This window comes from Heliconius melpomene, chromosome 18, assembly GCF_056956725.1.
Source record: "Heliconius melpomene rosina isolate 202511_hmr_F chromosome 18, ASM5695672v1, whole genome shotgun sequence".
Taxonomy (NCBI): domain Eukaryota; kingdom Metazoa; phylum Arthropoda; class Insecta; order Lepidoptera; family Nymphalidae; genus Heliconius; species Heliconius melpomene.
In genome coordinates, this window is record NC_140406.1 from 1,069,660 (window position 1) to 1,076,127 (window position 6,468).

Below are 6,468 nucleotides of genomic sequence, written 5' to 3' on the forward strand. Positions count from 1 at the left end.
TCCGCTTTTTGGATCGTAATATTGAATGTGTGTTACATTATAATTTTACAGCTTCACCCAATGTCTCGAAATTGGGTGGAAGTGAAGAATGAAATGTCTTAACACTGTGTTTCCTTTTAATGCGTGAAGATTTAAAATAATTTAAGAAACTGCAAATTGATAATGTTTGATCCTATGATGAATTAACATTTCTATTTAAAAAAGTAATGTAAAATTATAAAGGAGATATAATTATAACTAATAAACTTAACAGCGAAAAAAATATTGGCGTAACCTGATTCGATACGTGGTTGCTTGTAACGATTATTTCACTCAATTACACACGTTAAATGACACTTCCGGAGTATTCTGTATCATATTACTTAAAATGTGAAATATTTTCTTTTTTTATTTATTTATTCTTTTTATTTCTCTGTACTCGGCGTAGGCTGGGAGATCATAGTGTAGCCACTCCGTTCTCCGCTTTCTATCTGTATTCGAGATCATGAGTGTTGAGTGGCGAAACTCAACGCTGCACATTATCTTACCATAGGTATGTTCTTCTGAATGGTGGTAATAGTTGTACTATTCAACTTTTGTCGAGAATGAATTCACTACTTCTGTTATAGCAGTCAGAACCATTTACCATTGAGGCTGTCGTGGCACGGCGGCACAATATCTGGATATGACGGTTCCATTTGAAAGGATGAATCATTTCCTCGCTCTGATAACTAGACAAAGTGCGGCGGTGAGTTCCGCGGAAAGTACAACAAAATGATTTAACTTTCGAATCCCTATGTCTACCCTGCTATAGGCACTATATAGGGTGAAGCTAAAATAAAAAAAATAACCAACTACTCACCATCTGTGAATCTCATAGAGATTTAATTCAATTAAGACATATTATCATTAAATATATTTAACTAATGTAAGCCGATGCGTGGTCACGGGTGACTCGGTTATTCCGCTCAATTACCCCATTAGAGGATAATTCCGGATCCTATGAGATCGGGTTACGTTACAGCTACCCTTGTTAACTATTTCTTGTGCACTGATTGAATATAAAATAACGTTAGTAATATTGGTATTTTATCTTGTATTTTGTTAGGAGAACCGATTAGTTGCGTAATTGTCTATTTTGTTATAGACTGACCACTGTGGAAGCCGAAGGTCGTGCAAAGTGTGGTAGAGAGAGTTGGAAGGCAGAACCTGGCAACAAAGGCCGGGTGTAAAGCATAAGATATAGCTTATACGGCCTGAATGAAACTGAACAAAAGAAAATAAAAACTGTAAAAAGAAAAATAAACATAAATGTTAGGTTTTGCTTATATTATTTAATACACGAAAAAATCTACTCAACACCCAGCATTTCGAATTCGAAATATTATACAATTTTTTTTCAGGTGGGTTTTCAGGTGGGTAGGTAAAATAGGTTATAGCGTGAAGCTGTCTTTTTAAAAGGTTTTTTTAAAAATAAAAACGTACATCATTTAACATAAAATAATCAATCAAACTCGCTACCACGAACACCACGTGGCCCATAGATAAGACGGATGTGGATCGTCCGTCTGTGCGGATAATAGCTGGACAGCGGATAATCCGCTTATCGATGTACCTATAGGCGACCAGGTGCTTTGATACCCAAGTTACGGGGGGCAAGCGATTTATATGTTAGTGTAGAAGTAAACTTTAATAATAAAAACATTAGTTTAATATTTTGAAAAATATAATCCTACTAAATATTATACATGCCCATTTATACTCAAAATTTGGATCAATATCCTAAGACACTAAGATATATAGACACTAAGATATATAGTTATTGTGAGGTACCCAGAGATAATTGATATCTCATTTAGTTACATTTTTTTCTCTATTCTAAACGTGTATTTTGTCAATAACGCCGTAGTAGCGCAGCGCCATAACGTCTGATATTAATGCGAAGGTAAAGGTCAGTTCGATTACCTCGTCGCAAAAATTAGGTGCATGAGAAACGGAGTGTCTCAACACCAGGTTGATTGGTTCCTCTGCCTACCTCTGCTAGATATGCGGGAAAGACAATTGACAATTTCTCTCAATTTGTACCAAGCTTGTTTCGTCCACGTATTCTTTTAAGAAAGTGTCACTACAGCATCCCAAGTGTCATCTCGCAGTGATCTGTTAGTTAGACATTGTGTTGTGGCTATTAGCGTGAATGAACGCTCCGTTGATCCTGTTTAACTTGTATTTATATTGGGACTGTGGTCTGTTCTTAGAATATAAAGATAATATCGATTTTTTTGTTGTTCGATTTAAAGTGTTGTTTTGTTAGTTAATACTTAGGAATAATAATTTTTCCGTAATTGAAGGCGCAATGTCTCCCAAATAGGCAAAAAGTAAAGAAGAGAGTGTTTTAAGTCTTTTTTCTCTCTGCCAGTCTGTACTTTATAAATAACTCTTTACTCAGTATTACATTACATTACATTACATTGTGATTGCAACTTAATTTGTTTAGCCACACTAAGAAAGCAAAATTAAGTTTAAATAACGAGATTACCTCGAATGGGAATCGAATCTATAACTATCACATGTTTGGGTCAATCATAGGAAATTAGTACTTTTATTTACATATGGAAAAACTTCGGCTAGGATGGATTTTTAGAAATAAAAAAATAAGCTTAAATAAAAGTAATTAAAACCACCCAAAGTAATAAGCTATTCGTAATCTATCCATGTTTTGTGCCATAAATGTATACAGGGGGGTTATAAACCCTTAGGTTTACGCTTTTAATTCTTACCCTATGCCAAATATAAGTTTTAAGTAAACATAAACATTATTCTAGTAACCCGATGAGCTTAACGAAAGCTCCCACAAGTGATTAGTTGACCCCCCTGTATACAGATATTTGATACGAATTTGAATCTTATACCTTCCGTAATAAGAACTTGATAAGAACTAATTGATGATGTGCCATCACTACCATTTTATATATACAGTTAATATTATAAACATTATACATTTTATATCTTATTTCTTTTATCATAAGGTTTATTTTAACTGATTATAGGAATTGTATTATAATGACAATTTTGTCAATATAAAATGTTTATTAAGTGGAATGCAACTCTATGTATGTGATGTGGGGTTCAAATTCGGAAATCCATTAGTAAAGTGTCGCGTGTAAATCCTGTCGTGTCGACTCCATTATTTGGTGATTAATTTGTAAAGGGTAGTTAGAGATTTGTCTATCGTTACTGACTACAGTGTGTTTGTAATGATTGTTACAATAATCTTTTTTATATTATTCTTTTTAAGCATTTCTATACGCGTAAAGAAATTATATATACTTATTTATTACTTTGTCAATATGATTGTGTTACTTAGTCGAGAACTTAGCTTAAGACGTTATGGGGCAGCGTTAACTAGGTGGCGAAAAGTAAGTGTGTCATCCTACTCTGCTAATATACGGGAAACAGCGTGAAGCGACATTGTTAAATCTCTATAACAACCCTTTTTTTAAATCCTCTATCAAATCAAAAATACTCTAAATTCCTTTAGCCACCCCTAAAAATGTAACGAGATTTCGCTAAACAGAGCGCTGGAATAACTTGTACGGATAAACTTTTCTAGCTTTCCCTTTCTATCCTTTTCTATTAGAAAAGGATGCAAGATGAGGGTGGCCAAATCCGTGTGTTGAATGACAGTTGACAGCTGACGGGAACCGCAATATGGGGCTTAAAACCGTAGCAGATTTTATATTTGCATATTTTAGTTATAAGTATATGGAGTAAATTAATTTTTAAATATTATTTAGAGTAGTAGAAGAGTGGTAAGAAGCAGGAGAGAGATGATGTGATGCTGGAGGAAGGTCATATGAAAAGCATGAGGACTCCCAGCAGGGTATATATGAAGAAGTTGAAGATAGTGAACGAGATATAAAAACTGCAGAGACCGTAGCGTTTGGCCTTCCGTTATCTCTGACTACTTCTATGGGTATAAAAAGGGTGAAAAAAAAAAATTCTAATCCCTGTAGGTATATATGTATGTTCCGATTAAGGAAACGGAAATATTTCAATTTTAAATATTTATCTATGTTGTTCCTATTCGCTAGGTTCGCGTGAAAAACCAAAGGAAAGCCAACATTAAATACGTATTATGCAAAAGTTTGTTTTCCGTAATATTTTGAAATATATCATTCATAGACATTTGTAGTGTTCATTTCTCTCTGTGGGTTAACAGGCTGCGGCGTTCTGCTCCGACAGTGAACGTAGTGTCTTAACACTGTTTGGCTGGTGCCTGCTACATGTGGGAGATAAATAAACAATAGATATATGATACACAAACATATATTATAGATATATTACTACATTTTCCGCGTTCGGATTACGGCTTATTGAATGCTAATACCTCCAACAAATGTTTCTCCTAGGAAATAATATGGTTTCCATTGCATACGACGTCACAGGAAAGACTTATTTCGATTTCCGATAAGTAACATCAATATATTGAATATTGGGTGGTACCTGGGGAACAGAGTGTATAGAATCAGTGCCAGTTCAGCACTAATCACTTCGATGACGTGAATAAATCTTTTGTTCACTTTTATAAATGATTAGCTATCCTATTTATTTTTTCTTTTACCATTTAAACTAGACTCTGGATCTATCTATACTCTACATGTAGGTATTTATTCCTAAGAGTGACGTACTTGTTTTACAATATCTATCTATATATATATATAAAATCGAAAGGTCACTCACTCATCACGAAATCTCAGAAACTACAAGTGCTAGGAATTTCAAATTTTGCATAGGAGTTACTTATAGGACGTAGGTGCTCGCTAAGACGGGAATTTGCAATATTCGACTTCTAAGGGGTTATTTTTGGGGTTGAAAGTTTGTATGAAACGTCGTTACTACAAATGCTACGAGTCTCAAATTTTGCATAGACGTCACTAAGACGTAGTCATGGAGAGAGAAATTAATAATGACATAGTTCACGCGGGTGAAACCGCGAGCGGGTCGCTAGTATATATATATATCGTGTAATAATGGGAACAAGTCATCAAGATTAACTCACGGCGTCAAATATCGCGGGGCTTACTTACCACCGCTAATGCACTTAGCTAATGCGGATACATGTAAATTTCACCCTCACGCATTAACCCTGCAAGTTTGGGAACAATTAAAATACAAAAGCTAATGGTGTAGTTTTGTAGGTTCAAATCCGTTTGGGGGAGGGGGGGTATGTTTATATTTATAGTACATACTTAGGAGTCCAGAGGAGATTTCCCAGATTAGGTTAAAGTAATTACGATATAATTTTATTATATAACACTCATTCTCTAAATGAGCACGAAAACGAAATACTATTTTAGCATCAAGTATAAATTGAAAGATATAGTTAAAAAAACGAATCAATGCTTGGAAAATTTAGATCATATTTTGCCAGTATTTAGCCACGTCGACTGCTTAAAACAACTAATAAACATACTTTTCTACATCAAGCGTTATCGAATGTGCTCGGAGCTGTAAATTATATACCTAAGCCTAAACTCAGGTGCCTTACTTTCCTTTTGTGCTTTCTTTTTCTTAGGTCTGATGAGGAGATAAAGAGCGGCGTTGAGTTTTGCCACAATTTTGGAGACAATGCACATGTAGATAATATCGCCAAAATTGGAAAATGCAGAAGTAATGGTCTTAACACCAGTTTCTCTCTGCTTACCCTATAACATGCAGGATACAGCGTGAAGGTATTAAAAAATAAATATGTGCCTATCTAGTACAGTTTATCATAGAAGTACTTGACTGTAGTGACAAAGACGCCCATATCATAAACGGTGCCCGCCGCAACCGCGCTGTTACGCGTGATTCACGCGCTAGCTCTAATGTAAAACGCAACTATAGCCTTATTATTGAATGGACAAAACAACACGAACAAATAATATGACATACAGTACGTATTGTATATGCGTACTGTAAGCGTTGCCAAATTACCGTGTAAATTTAGTTTACACAAAAATGTGTCATCATTGTCAATCATAATGATAGTGTGTGTGTGTCTTCTTCTTCTTCCTCCTGGCATTAATCCAGGCCTTTGCGAGGGTCTGACTTCCGGCTAAACCTACTCCACTTGCACGGTCTTTAACATAAGTGTGTGTTATATTTAATCTATGAATTTAAATATATTATAATTTTTCACTCCATCTCTATGTAAACTACAACTATGCTAAATATTACTTCTCCTGCATCTCCATAATTATCGATTATTAAAGAGATAGATACTAAGTTTTCGCTTCGTGTATTGATAATGTGTAAGAGCGACAACAAAACTCACTTAGAGAGATTTTAGCTCTTCTTTTGGTTTTTTAAAATCATTACTGTTACACTACAAACTTTGATAGTCCGTGGTTTTTTCTTGCTTTCTTTTTTTTATCTCTTTATTTTTTAATAGGGTTTGTAAAAATGGGATGGGAAAGAGATTTATCGGCCACTAAGGAGAGTTGTCTT

At 34.7% G+C, this 6,468-nt stretch overlaps 1 long non-coding RNA gene across 1 annotated transcript; it reads left to right on the forward strand.

Annotated features, from left to right (window-relative positions):
• Positions 1-433: 433 nt before the first annotated feature.
• On the forward strand, positions 434-1,300 carry LOC146529120 (uncharacterized). Its single transcript, XR_014879003.1, has 2 exons — positions 434-532; positions 1,127-1,300. It is a non-coding gene; the product is annotated as an uncharacterized LOC146529120 (long non-coding RNA).
• The last annotated feature ends 5,168 nt before the right edge of the window (positions 1,301-6,468 follow it).